Here is a 14,619-nt window from a genome sequence, read left to right on the forward strand (position 1 = left end):
ATTCCATCATGAATTTGTTGGGACTGTGTATTCTGTTGACACTCAATGTTTGTGGAATCATTTGCTCACTGGCAAGCCCGTAAGCTAAGATATGATACCATCCTGGTCACAGGTGACGTGAGTACAAAAAAAATGATTTATAAATATGTTGGTTACATATTTATAAATGTAACCAACAATATGTGCAGTGCCTGCTTACAAAAATGTGGATATGAACCTATAGACACCAGGATTTTGGCAGGAGATGGTCTATTAGTGATTCGGAATGTGGGTACACAGGTAGAGAAAACTCCATAGAAAAATAAAAGAAAAAGCATTATACAACATATCCCTAACCCACTATGAAGTGACCTAAGAGAAGGACACAGTATACATGATAATTCTACATATTCACTGGCTGGAAAAACAATCCCACAGCAATGAGGACTGTCCACTCATCCCCAGACAGCTTCCTGTTCACAGTCCATGTCAGTCTTCTGGAGAGCAGCAAGGCTGTGTCCAGGAACTGTGCCTGCAAAGCCTAGAAATCTGTGAAACTGTACACTGCACTCCTATGGACATTCACAAAGTCAGGACTATTGTTTTCATTGTCCATAATTATGACATATATTCTTCACTCCTTGAGACTTGGCATCCTCATTTAAATTTTGTATCTTAACACAAGGAGGATCATTCGATTCATTTCATTTTAACTGGAGATTCTGTAATAATTAAAAAACTCCTGATAAATTCCATTTTCCTCTCCATTTCAGTGCATACTTTTTAATCTATCATGTGTATACTGTTAATATCATGCCCCACCAAACTATAGACCAAACAAAATGAAGCAAACAAATAAACAAAAACAACAACAAAAATGCCAGAGTGGCAGGCCATAAGTGATGCTCAAGTAGATATGGATGTGAATGCTCCTTCAAGGTGGCAGATCAAAATAACATTTGTACCCCTACAGTATGCTAAAAAAAAATAAATTAAAAAAAAAGACAGGTGATAGACAACAACAACAAATCATAGTTTCTTAAATCATAGTTTCTAAAACTACTACTTCACACACAAAAATAGGAATTTCAGTAGTCCATTAATAACTCTAATATCTCTAATAGGTAGAATGTAAATGGAATTAATTGCTTTATGTTAAAATATATATAAACATGTTTTCCCAATAGTAGAGTAAAATACTGCAGATAAGCCACCATGATTTAACACTGAGAAAGAAGCAGTAACAGGGAAAGATAGTGTATTCAATTCATCCTATAGTATATATTTTCACATATTTCAAGTAGAGATGCATCTAAAAAATGATAGTGTTAAAATAACTGTCAGGCAGAATGTGATGGCTCATGCCTGTAATCCTAGTACTTTGGGAGATCAAGGCAGGAGAGTTGCTAGATGCCAGCAGTTCAAGACCAGCCTGAACAAGGACAAGACTCTGTCTCTATAAAAAGTAGAAAAATTAGCTGGGTGTGGTGGTGTGCACCTGCAGTCCCAGCTACTTGGGAGGCTGAGGCAGAAGGATCACTTGAGCCCGGGAGTTTGAGGTTGCATTGAGAGCTATGATGACAGCACTACACTCTAGCACCTGTGAGAATGAGATCCTGTGTCAAACAAAAACAAAAAACAAAGCAAATGAAAACCGAAATATTGGTCATAAGTAAGTCAAAATGTGATTGTCCTCCTGTTCATATACATGAAATTGGTCTAACAATCTCCCATTTACATCTTTGGGTGATCTCCTTAGCATTGTAAGTTACAGAAAAGGTGTTAGAAAGTGGGAAAGATAATCTCACAGGATAGCATAGGAATCTCATAAGAAATGCAGTATAACCAATTATTCTGATTAGCACAGATAATTATAATATGTAGGAAATCATAGAAAAGGTATGTTGAAAGTGATTCAGATAAGTTTTATCTGAGTGGGAGAAATTTTAGGGAAACCTTTGTCAACATATTTTGCTTATATATTCTATCTCATGAAATCACAGGAGTGATACAAGACAAATATACCACACGTGTATGAGTTCACAATAGTTGTCTCAATAATTATGGTGTAAAAATTCTAAGTGCTAAGTATTTGTTTCATTGTCAGTGGTTTAATTCTTTCATTCTGATATGTAAAATAATGGCACATGTTACAATAGATCTAAATGATACATCTCACCATTTATTATATAAAGAGTTTCATAATGAAGAGTGTAGACATAGTATTATATTACATGCTCTATGTTATTATTTCATAAAATCCATTCATCATCTCAACATCTCATGATTACTACACCCATTGTTCAGTTCTGAATCTAATGCTCTACAGGAAAGGAATAGAATAGCCTTGAGTTTGACTCAGTGTCTCTCTAGAATGATTGCTCACATGAACTATGTAAAATGTGGAGTTTTTTTACTCATAATAATTTCTCGATCTAGATGCAGAAATCTTACCCTATCTACTCCTGATCATGAAGGTATTTTCCCAAGTGTGTTCTATGTAGTCTATTAAATATTTTTATAAATAGAGCTATGCTCCTTCTGAAATTGATTTTGTGTGTAATGTCAGGTCAAAGGATAGATTTTAATTCCCTGAATGGATACTCAATTTCCTAGCATATTTTTAGAAAAATTAAACTTTTCACATTTATCAGCTTATGAATGATTTGTTTTTATATGCACATATCTGATTTTTAGCTCTACTTTTTCCACTGATTTATTCCTTTGTGCAAATACCACACTTTCTTAGTTACTAATAGACTTCATTTAATACAAGAATTTTCTCTCAAGAGCACATTCCCTTAACAACTGTGCTGTTCTACCATGAAGCAAAACCCTACCTGTCTTGCACCTACACCAATACTCCCAACTATACCTTAAACAAAGCAGAGAGTTTAGATCTTCAGAACATTGCAGTCAACGGTGCTTCCTGCACTGGTGTACAGGACCCTGTGGACTTGGTCTTTCTCTTCCAGACCATGCACACCAAGGGCAGAGCCACAGAAGGAGCTTCTAAGCTCAGAGCCTCTTTGTAGGGGTTGCATGCGTAAGGACAGCAGCTCCCTGACATATCAGAGGTGGGTAGGGGAATTTAGTTCTTATATTTAAAAAGTTTGTTCAACATTCTGCTGCTGACAAATGACAACTCAGGAATTCAGTTCTTGCATTGTAATATTCTTCATTTTGATATGACTTCATTCCTTGGTTTAAAAATGAATTCATAATTGTTTTCCAAATAACCATTTCGATTTTATTTTTTTACCAATTAGCCAAATTATAGATCAATTATTTTAATCTTTTCACACATCACTCTGTCATACAGCAAATGAAAATACCACTTTTGTTAGAAAAGACAGGTGTTACACATTCTTTGTTGTATCACTTTCCAGGAATTTCTTCTGAATTATCACTGATTGGCAATGAGAATGACAGAGACTATTCTGGGAGCCACAAGGAAAAAATTGCTAAGATTCTCATGTTAAAAAAAAAGCTATGGAAGTTTCTATTATATGGCTTACTTTGCTATGCATCTGAAAGGTTCAAAGATATTAATTTGAACAACATTCCCATTCTGAATGCAGTGAGCAGCTTCTGCTTTGTGCAAGTGTGAATTTTATCATGTTCTTTCATTTTCCCTATACCCCAAAACTATAGACATTGGCTGGAGTCCATATAATCCCTTCTACCTCACTTCTATAAATATGTACATGACATTTCCTTGTACAGATCATACCCATATTGTAGATATGTATCCTTTTCTTTTTATAATCAGTGATTACTAAAGTTATTTTTAATTCTCAGTGATATAAAAAAGACCACTTAGAAAATTTGTATATCTGTGTGCTCTAGTTAGCAAATATTTTTGTGACATTGGCTCATAGAGAGAGTTACAACATTTTATTATTTAATCTAGTTTAATGCTTTATTAAAGTTTTTCATGCTTATAACATTTTATATTTTCATTTTTTGTTGTTGTTGTTGGAGTTAAAAATGTATCCAGCTTCTTATTATTTAACTGATCCTTTGATCTTCATTGTTTTAGTCTGAACCTTTCACAATCCCTTGACATCATTTGTATGTGAACAGACATTGAACAGAGTCCTAGCTAACAGACTGTCCTAGCTAATTGATACAGCAGGGGTTCCTCAACCTGGGCTTAACAAGTATTTCCTCACCTGAAACCAAAACATAACAAAACAAAGCAAAAAGGAGAGAAGAAAAAATTCAGGACTCCAACAGGCAGACAGGATTTCTTTAGGGTTTGCAATTAAGAATGCCTTACTGCCAACATATCTGAATCTAAGGAACACATGCTTTTATAAAGGATCCATTCCTATAGAATGAATCTCCAAGAATCAGTAGCATTTGTCTATTACACATGTAAGGCAATTCTCATTCTAAAAGGCTAAAAATCTTTTTTCAAGTATTGGGGACACCTGTTCAAGATTTATTACTTAAGAAAACCAGTGAAGCAAGAACACTGTTATCTTATTGTTACTATTACTCTAAATTAATAGATGGGCATTTGGTTTTCCAGGTATGGCTTCAGTCAGGTTCTCTAGTCTTCAGTATGGTACACAGAGAATTTCAGTGCTTGATATTGATTTAATAAATTAAAAAAAAAAAAACTAGTGTCCATCATCTATTATATTACAACCAGGCATTTAATTTAATTTCCTTGCATATAAAAAACAATCGTATACTCCATGCAAACCACATAGACTGTGGAATTTATGTTGGGAAGAAAAGATAAAAAAAATCCCAAATTTAAAGTAAACTAGAGAATTTTTAGGGAAACGGAGGTGAAAAGTGTTATTGGTTTCTCCTTCTTCTGGTCTTAAAAACATAATAGAAAGCTATGATTACATTATTTCATAATGTAGTGAGTTTATCAGCCACATATAACAAAATAAAATAGGAAAGGTAGGTTGGTGACCACATGAGGTAGTTCAATCTACTTAGACACATCATTTACTTCATCATCTGTAAGCGCTATCCCATCATCCTTGGGCTTGTTGCAAGATCACTGTGTCATGTAAAGGCCTCTGACTTTTTATAGTCAGAAATAAAAGGGCTGAAGGTGAAGTGCATTCAAATCGTTTCCCTTTATATCTTTGCAGTTTTTGTTGTTGCTTTGTTTTTTTTCTGTACTGCTCCTGTACCTCTGCAAACCAAGACTCAGGGTAATAATGATGGCACCCAGTCTGCATGAGTACTGGCATGAATGAACTCCCCCTTTCTTACCGTTGGCCATGGAAAGTGAATGGATGAAATTAAGCAAACCTTATTCTCCAGACTTTCAGTTTCATCTTCTCAACTCAGAGTATCTTCCAAAAATTTCATGTCACAACACAGCATGGAAACTCTCCCAAAGCAATGATCTGAGGCAATAGGGTGGCTAACGTCATTGTTTTCAGACCCAGTACGACTGCCTTTCTTCTACTGATGTACTCTGTTTTATAATCCATTGTTCCATATAATTTCTATGTTTTTTCTATATGTGATAAGCCTTGCTCAATCTTATGAGTTTGTCCACAACATGTTTCATTTTTCCTGCATTTACCCCATGATTACTCTACCCCTGATTGTATGGATCTAGTTGGCAACAAAGTCATACTCAGAGAGAGAGACAGAAAAGTGAACTGGCATTTGCATCACTAAAGTGAAGGTCAGAATTGATCAGTGCACAGTGTCTACCAGAATCTTGTTGGGGAGCACACACTATAAGTAAATAAATAAAAAAATTTAGGAAGGATTTAAAATAAAGTATATTACTCCTGCCAATTAAACTATTATTCACATAGTAGATTTATTTTATACTTACTGAAAAAGGCCTTTTAGTATTTTAAACGTACAAATGTCACTCATAAAAATGAAAAAAATGAAATTAATTCATACATATCTTGATTTTCTAATTCTAATTGTTTTGAATTAGATTTTGACCCGGAGTTAAGGATATATATCACCCCTGTGGCATGAAGATGGATGACAATGAAACATTTTCTGATAAATAGGGCGCATCATAGTAGTTGTCATTTCCACCTTTCTTATTGACACTCTGCAAGTGTTGATGCAGGCCAATTTACCAGAAAGTGACAGAAAATTTCAGGATATGTTTATCAATGTGCAGAAAATTGAAACCATGCCATGATTAACACAAGTCTAGCAGTCAATGGGAGACAATAATTGAACAAATGTATATAGTAAAAATAATAAAATATGGCAACTAATAAGGACTTGGAAATATGTATTGAGGGAGTCATATTAATAGACTGATTCTTAGAGAACAAGGAGACTTTCCTTCATCTAAGATGACAACACTGTCCAGGAGGACAGAAGAAGTGCAGACGGTGTAGGAGCAAGATGTCCATTCGAGGTTCTGTTCAGTGGGTTGAGAATGGGGGGTGCTGGAGAAGAGTTTGAGCAGAGTCAGGAATCACATCTTCTGTGTTGCTCTTTGTCCACTAGATAGGTGGAGCTTACAGGGAAAAATTATATACAGGCAAAGTTTTCATATTCTCTGACACAGTTTGGTGGGCATTGAGAAAACTTAGAAATCAAACTCTAGGTGGAAGAGCTTCACTTAAGAACCCAGAAGACAGTCATCAGACCTGGAATGGGATGAATAAGGAGGGCCTCTAGGAGGAGGAATATTGAGGAGATTCTGGAGAGAGAGGAGCAGTGAGTCTAGCAAACAGGGAGAGGAAAGGGAAGAGAAAAAATTGTGTCCATGGCACAGGCTAGGCTGTGAGAATGGGCCAGTGGATTAGGAAGACTCCTGAGATCAGTAATGTGTGAGGGTGGCAGGAACAGGAAGGGCAGACCATGGTGGGACTGGACATAGATAGATCCAGTGGGGCATTTCTCCGTGAACATACAAGTTTTCATTCATCTATGTCTACATGTCCTCTTATATGTTTTTGATACTATCATTCAGACTTCATGATTTTCTCAAGTCCCTCAGTTTGTAACAGTTACCACGTTAATTTTTCTATCTCATGAAAAATGGTGCATTATTGACACTTACAGTACTTTTCACATAGTAAAAACAAAAAAAAATTATTCTGCTTTGTCTGCTTTTATCTTATCATTTTAGGAAATTAGTCTTTTTATTTCAGAGGAGAGTTTTCTCTGCATGCACTTAACCAACATTTTGTGTGTGTTATTAGGTTTTCATTGTTAATTTTGGATACTTCTGGGAACTATCACTATCCCTTTGAACAATACATTGGCTTTATCTTTCACTTTGTTTTTATAGTTTTTACATGAATATATCTTTTGCACTGCTTATTTTCTATTTAATTTGCCCTTTTTATTTTCCTTTCTTATGGTGGAAACATAGATGATTGAATTTAGATCTGTCTTCCTTCCCAATGTATGCATTCAATAGAATTTCCTTTAAGCTCTTCGTTTGTTACATCCATAAATTTTGATAAGTTGTTTTCTCATTATTGTTTTGATGAAAATATTTTTAATGTATCCAGAAATATCTTCTTTGGGCCATGTTGATTTTAGAAGTGTGTTATTTTATCTCCATGTATTTTGAGATATTCCAGTTACCTTTCTCTTATTGATTTCTAGTTTAATTTCATTGTAGTCTGAGAGGACATTGTATAATTTTCTTCTTTTAAATTTTATAGGCTCCATTTTAAGGTATATAATATGGTCTTTCTTGGGGAGAGATCCCTGTGGGCTAGAGAAGTATGTGAATTATGCCCATTGTTGGATTAAGCAGCCTAAAGATGTAAACTATATCCACTTGACAGAAAGTGTTGCGTTCAACTGTGTCCTTACTGATTTTTCTACTTGTTGGTTCTGCCCATTTCTGATAAAGTATGTTGATGTCTCGAAAGAGAATAGTGGAATCATCTGTTGAGTTTTTCAGTTTTCAGCTTCTACTCCACTTAATTTGACAAACCATTGATAGGCCCATATATAATAATGGTAGTTGTACTTCTTGGAGAATTGTCCCTTTATCCTTTCCTTATGCCCTTCTTTGTTCTTGACAATTTTACTTGCTTTAAAATCTGCCCTATCAGAAATTGCGTTCCTTGATTAATTGTAGCATGTTATATTGTCTTTTTTTAAGAAAGCAGGCTATATTTGCCACTTACTTATTCATTTATATAAATATAGGGATTATGAGTGTCGTTTTGTCTCATGAGTATATTGGGGAGTGGTGAAGTCTGGGCATTTAGTGTAGTCATTACCCAACTGAAGTACATTGTACCTAGTTGGTAAATTGTCAACCGTCACCCCCCTCTACCCTCCCACCTTTTGGAATCTCCAATGTCTATTATTCCACTCTGCATGTCCATGTATACCCATTGTATAGTTCCCACTTATAAATGAAAACAGTGGTAGCATGTTGTATTTGTTCTGTCCATTTACTTTTAAAATTTTTGTTTCAGTGTATTATGGGGGTACAAAACTTTAGGTTACATACAGCCTCTGCCCCGCCTGAGCCAGAGCTTCAAGCACGTCCATTCCCCAGACCATGCACACCGTATCCATTAGGTGTGTATATACCTACCTCCTCAGCTCCCCTCCCACCAGCCCGGCACCTGATGAATGTTACTACTATATGTGCACATAAGTGTTGATCAATTAATACCAATTTGATGTTGACTACATGTGGTGCTTGTTTTCCATTTTTGTGATATTTCACTTAGTAGAATGGGCTCCAGCTCTATCTAGGACAATACAAGAGGTGCTATATCACCATTGTTTTTTGTGGCTGAGTAGTACTCCATGGTGTAAATATCACATTTTATTAATCTACTCATGTACTGATGGACATTTGGGTCGTTTCCATATCTTTGCAATTGTGAATCATGCTGCTATAAACATTCTAGTGCAGATGTCTTTTTTATAGAATTTTTTTTTTTTTTTCCTTTGGGTAGATGCTCAGTAATGGGATTGCTGGATCAAATGGTAGTTCTACTTGTAGCTCTTTGAGGTATCTCTGTATTGCTTTCCATAGAGGTTGTAGTTTGCAGTCCCACCAGCAGTATAGGCATGTTCCTATCTCTCCATATCCATGCCATCTATTTACTTCTAATCCATAAGTGTCTTTATATTTAAATTGAGTTTCTTATAGACAGCATATAATAGGGTCTTATCTTTTCATCCATTCGATCTGTGTTTGTTAACAGGCACATTTACTACATTGTCATTCAAAATGAGTATTGATACATATACTTGGATTAATATCTACCATATTTGTTACTGTCTTCTCGTTCTTATGTTGTCTTGGTTCCTATTCTTGTTCCTCTGCCATTCATTTTCTACCTTTTGTAGTTTTTATTGTTTTATACGATCCCATCTTCTCTGTGTTCTCAGCATATCAGTCACATGCCTTTTCTTACTTCTCTAATGGTTTACCCTAGGTAACAAAAATTTTATTTTCATATTCTTAACTGAGATAAAATAATATCACCAATGTATTAATTATATACACTTATGCTATATATATATAACATATGTATATATATGTATACACACAAACACATATGTATATGTGGGAAGGTGCTTATGTATAAATGAAATGAGTGACAGGAATGATACAAGGGACAAGAGGAACGAATTAGGATTATTATTACAAGATATTCACAATACTCTGAAGTGATATGCTCTTATTTGAAAGGGAGATTAGTTGTAAATAGAAATTGCAAACTGCTGGGCAGGCCAATGGATCAGGTCCTTGCTGGCTATTGACTAGAGGCTGCGTTCAGTTTCTTCCCATCTTGGCTCCTCACATGTGGCAAAATGCATCCTCATAGCAATCAAGGGAGAAAGTTTACTAGAAAGACAGGAATCACATTTTATGTAACATAATCACCCAAGGGACACCCTGTCACCTTTTACTTTTCTGTTGTATATCACAGCTAATCACGTTTTCTACCCAAACCCACATTGAGAGGATTAGAAGATAAGGTTTTTACATCAAGAGGCAAGGATCATTGGGCACCATGTCAGGTCCTGCCCAATCTGGAGCAGGTTCTCAATCTTCACTTATTTTGCATGATCTTGACCTTTGTTAAAAGAATTGGTCAGGTATTTTGTACGATGTGTCACAGGATGGATTTGCCTGACAATTGCTCAAATTTTGATGGGGAATATACAGTTAAACACATACTTACATTCAGATGAATACAAGAAAAATTGAACAGGATATTATTTACAAATAAAAATTTAGGGGAAAAAAGTAATAAATAAGTATTTGGTAATGATAGAAAATTAAAAATAATTGTAGCCTTCATTGGGATGAAAAGAGGATGGAAATGGAAATATTCTCACATGGAACAGCAACATACTGATAATGTTCTGCTTATTGAGCTCAACTGTCATTTATAAAAAATTAAAAAACAAACTTTTCTATTTTAAAATAGTTTTACATAATAGTAAATAGGATTTACATAATAGTTAGAAGTAGGTACAGAAAGTTTATATATACCAAACACACAGTTCCCTTTCATTAACCTTCTACATATATTTTGGAATATTTGTCACAGTTAACCATTATCATACATTATCATTCTTTAATTCCATACATTAATGAGATTTTCTTTTTCTCACTTAATCTCTATTCTCTGTTCCACAATCACATCCAGAATACCACATCACATTTAGATATTGTGTCTCCTTATGCTTCTTTTGCCTATGCCAGTATCTAAGACTTACTTTATACCACACATTGTTATGTGATTTTTTTCTGAATTCCCTTTCTAGGTGAAGAAAATTCCCTTCTATACATAATTTGTTCAGTGTTTCTATAATGAGTGGGTTTTGAATTTGTCGAGTACTTATTCTGTGTCTTTGCAGGTAATTGTGGGTTTTTTGTCCTTTATTCTATGAATAGAATGTATTATGCAATTTTTTTTTTCATATGGTTTACCAAACTTGTATTCCTACAATTAATGCCATTTAGGATGTAGGTTTCCTAAGATAAATGCAAGTTTCTGTCTGGAAGTTGCTAATTTTTTTTTTTTTTTGTATTATTTCCATGATGTCTTACCCCTGTATTCATAAGGCATATTGCTCTATGTTTTTTTTTATTTCTTGAAATGTCTTCCTTTTAACCCCAAAGCACAGACAACCAAAGCAATTGGACAAATGGGATCACATCAAGCTAAAAAGCTTCTGCACAGCAAAGGAAACAATCTACAAAGTGAAGAGACAGCCCACAGAATGGGAAAAATATTTGCAAACTAATCATCTGACAAGGGATTAATAACTAGAATATGTAAGAAGCCCCAACAACTCCATAGGGAACAAAATCAAATAATCTGATTAAAAACTTGGCAAAGGATCTCAATAGACATTTCTCAAAAGAAGACATACAAATGGCCAACATGTATATGAAAAAATGCTCAACATCATTAGTCATCAGATAAATACAAATCAAAAATCAAATCAATGAGATATCATCTCACCCTAGTTAAAATGGCTTTTATCGAAAAGATGGGGAGTAACAGTTGCTGGTGAGGGCATGGAGAAAGGGGAACTCTAATACACTGTTGGTGGGAATATAAATTAGTGAAACCACTCTGAAGAACAGTATGGAGGTTCCTTAAGAAACTAAAAATAGAAATATCATATGAGCTCACAACCCTACTACTGGGTTGTAGTATCCAAACGAGGAGAATTCAGTATATCAAAAAGATATCTGCACTCCTATGTTTATTTCAGTACTATTCACAATAGCCAAGATTTTAAATCAACCTAAGTATCTATCAATTAATGAATGTTTAAAAACATATATACAGTGGAATATTATATAGCCATAAAAAGAATGAAATCCTGCCATTTGCAACAACATGGATGGAACTGGAGAACATTATGTTAATTGAAACAAGCCAAGTGCAGAAAGACAAATCTCACATGATCTCACACATATGTGGGAGCTAGATATTGAAACAATTGATATCATGGAAATAGAGTAGAATGGTGGTTATCAGGCTGGGTAGGATAGTGTGAAGGAGGTATAAAGTGGGGATGGTTAATGGGTGAAAAAATACAGATAGATAGAATGAACAATATTTCATAGCACAACAAAGTGACTATAATCAACAGTAAGTTAGAGGATACTTTCAAATAACTAAAATACTGGAATTGGAATGTTCCCATCACAAAGAAGTGATAAATGCCTGACATGATAGACGCCCCAGTTACCCTGATTTGATTAATTTACATTGTATGTCTGTATTGAAACATCAAATGTACCTTAAAGTATATGTAACTATTATGTTTACATAATAGTTAAAAATCATATTTTTTAATAAAAATAAATGCCTTCTTTTATTTGTGGAATCAAAGTTAACTGCCCTCATAGAATGCATTGGGCAGTGACCTCTTGTTTATTTTCTTCTTGGAAGTAGAGTTAGTGAAGAATTGCTATTTTTTGAAGTTTTCGGATAATTTATTAGTGAACTTATCTCAACCTGGGCTGCAATCAACTCCTGATTCCAATCCCATGAACTTGGAAGAAGATCCTTTTGCAGCCAAGCCTTCAGTTGAAAACTCAGCTGTTGTTGTCATTTATATCTAGATTCCTAACACAGAGAAACTGTGAATAATGTGTATGTGTGTGGGGGTGGTTTGAGCCAGTAAGCTATATGGTAATTTCTTATACAGCAACAAATAAGTAATATACCTGACAGTAAATGTAGCGTGGTATCCTGAATTAGATCCTAAAACAACAATAACAATAATAACATTAGTGGAAAACTAGGTAATATATGAATAAAAGTCTGTACTTTAGTTACTAGCTTTGTACTTTTGTCAATTTCTGAGTTTCTCATAAATATACTATGTTTATAAAAGCTGGCAACAGTACATGAAGCTGAGTATTAGAAAAACGCTATGTTGTATCTTTGCAACTTTCTGTAAAGCTAAAATCTTTTGAATATAAAGTGTTTTTTAAAAAAGTATTTTTGTTTAAAAAAACAGAAAAAGAAAACAGCTTTAGGCTCAGAGAATGAATTCACATGTAGGAAAAAAATGACTAATCAGCTTCCCTTATTAGCCCCCATTGCAACCCAGGTGTACCTGCTGCAGGAAGATACCATCAGTCAAGCCCCAGGGCCTCTCCTCCTCTTTCTCCTTCCCCATCACATTCTACTTGACGCAGTTAGCACTTTGATTGTCACTAACCACATCTTCCAAGATAGGTGCCTGTACCTCACATATCTCAGGAATCCCCATTTTAAGACATTGTCTGGCAGTGTATCTGCAGGATCCACTGAAGCATTTTTTTTTTTCCACACACAAGACTTCCATAATAATCAGATATATAAATATATATATTGGCCAATTAATTTCTTTCTATTTATAGTAGAGACGGGGGTCTCGCTCTTGCTCAGGCTGGTTTCGAACTCCTGACCTTGAGCAATCCGCCCGCCTCGGCCTCGCAGAGAGCTAGGATTACAGGCGTGAGCCACCACGCCCGGCCCTACTGAAGCATTTTTGGAAGACATGAATTCTGGACATTAGAAGCCAAGATTAAGAAATGTCGGTGACAGGGAACATAAACCATATCTTTGCAATCTGAGAGATTTATAGTTTAGGGTTTCTTTGTTCAAGCTTTAAAAAGAAAACTATCTTCAAGCCTTTGATAAAACCAAGCTGATAATGAAGATCTTTTAATTTTCCAGACTCCATCATGATTCACTGGGAATATATATGCTATGGAAGCTTACCATGGGTTTATATTACCAGTTGCCAAGCCCAAAAGCCACAGAATAGGCATAGTTATGGTAGCAGGTGAATAGTGTACAACAAAAATATTTTATAAACATGGGGGTTAGCCAGCTCCTGCTTACACAGACTTGGAAATGAAACTTCAGAAAATAAGTTTTTGAAACGTGAAGGCTTGTAAGTGATTCAGAATGTGTGGTGCGATGGTGGAGAAAGACTGGCAGTAAAACAAAATAACAAGTACAATATGACATAACCGCATCCATCCATGAGGTAATCTAAGAGACGGACACGGGAAGATGTGTTGAAGAGACCCTATGAGGTGCCTCTGACAACTTACACCTCGTTGAAATTGTCATGAGTAAAAACCTTGAGTCCATCATACCAGAATAATGAGGTACCCGATGGAAGAAGACCCAAGACTCCAGTTGATGGGCTAGCCTTTAGGTGACCTAAAGTATCTGTTTAAGGAGAAGGAAAAATGGAGATGTTGATATTTTCATTAATCTTTCTTCAGTTATTTGTTCTGTCTATAGGATGGAGAGACAACTCTTCAGTGGGGATTTCCTGGGACTCTTCTACTGATCTGTCTTAATGCTGGATTTGTCATCCTAGACCTCGTTTGGTGCAAGTATTCTGGTTTATGATTTTTTAATTTGCAGAAGCAAGTCTCTCATATCTCCTCTAAGGTTTGATTAATGGCTCTGTATTCAGAGGTCCCATGTTTGTTTCTTACCCAGTGCTGTATCAGACATTGTGTGCAGAATGACAGTAAGAACCCACAGTCCTACCAGGCTCTTAGATAACCAAGAGGAGCAACATCTCTCTTATCAAGTATCCTCCATTTGGCCTTGTCAATGCTTTCAGTTGTAGTTGTTGCTTATGCCCTTTTTTCATCTCGTAATTAATTGCATTATACTACCAGAGCTTGGCAATGACATA

At 35.2% G+C, this 14,619-nt stretch overlaps 1 long non-coding RNA gene across 9 annotated transcripts in view; it reads left to right on the forward strand.

The window, feature by feature from the left end:
* The window catches only part of LOC105871321 (uncharacterized), a 139,270-nt gene that overhangs the window by 86,436 nt on the left and 38,215 nt on the right, over positions 1-14,619 (forward strand). For 8 of the 9 annotated variants that reach the window (XR_012920102.1, XR_012920098.1, XR_012920101.1 and 5 more), the window contains one exon: positions 1-14,619. This exon is cut by the window's right edge. This is a non-coding gene — a long non-coding RNA (uncharacterized LOC105871321). The other variant, XR_012920106.1, reaches the window with a different exon arrangement.

Source organism: Microcebus murinus, chromosome 7 (assembly GCF_040939455.1).
Source record: "Microcebus murinus isolate Inina chromosome 7, M.murinus_Inina_mat1.0, whole genome shotgun sequence".
NCBI classification, from domain to species: domain Eukaryota; kingdom Metazoa; phylum Chordata; class Mammalia; order Primates; family Cheirogaleidae; genus Microcebus; species Microcebus murinus.